General features: G+C 50.2%; 1 pseudogene; it reads left to right on the top strand.

Annotated features, from left to right (window-relative positions):
• Positions 1–473, top strand: part of LOC139025073 (amino acid transporter heavy chain SLC3A2-like) — a 9107-nt pseudogene extending 8634 nt beyond the window's left edge.
• The last annotated feature ends 9 nt before the right edge of the window (positions 474–482 follow it).

The raw sequence follows: 482 nt of genomic DNA, 5'->3' as shown, positions 1-482 counted from the left end.
ATAGGAGTGGTAGATGGACTGTTCTAAACTCCTCTTCCTCCACAGCTCTGATAGGAGTGGTAGATGGACTGTTCTAAACTCCTCTTCCTCCACAGCTCTGATAGGTAATCGTAATGATATGACAAAAGTAAATATGAAGACACACTCCCAACACATGTACATTAACCATCTCATCCTCCAGGTATCCAGAGAGCCAAGTCCATCCAGGACCTGATCTCTACCCAGAAACAGAGCTCTCTAGCCTGGGGACTAGGGGGCACCAGGGGAACCACCTGGTTAGCATGGTGGAGAGACCAAAGGTACAGGAAATCCTTCCTACAGGCGTGACGGTGTACTCCTTCCTACAGGCGTAACGGTGTAATCCTTCCTACAGGCTTGACGGTGTACTCCTTCCAACAGGCGTGACGGTGTAATCCTTCCTACAGGCGTGACGGTGTAATCCTTCCTACAGGCGTGACGGTGTAATCCTTCCTACAGGCGTG

Source organism: Salvelinus sp. IW2-2015, unplaced genomic scaffold (genome assembly GCF_002910315.2).
Source record: "Salvelinus sp. IW2-2015 unplaced genomic scaffold, ASM291031v2 Un_scaffold2232, whole genome shotgun sequence".
NCBI lineage: Eukaryota > Metazoa > Chordata > Actinopteri > Salmoniformes > Salmonidae > Salvelinus > Salvelinus sp. IW2-2015.
This window is presented reverse-complemented; position numbering and strand designations above follow the sequence as displayed.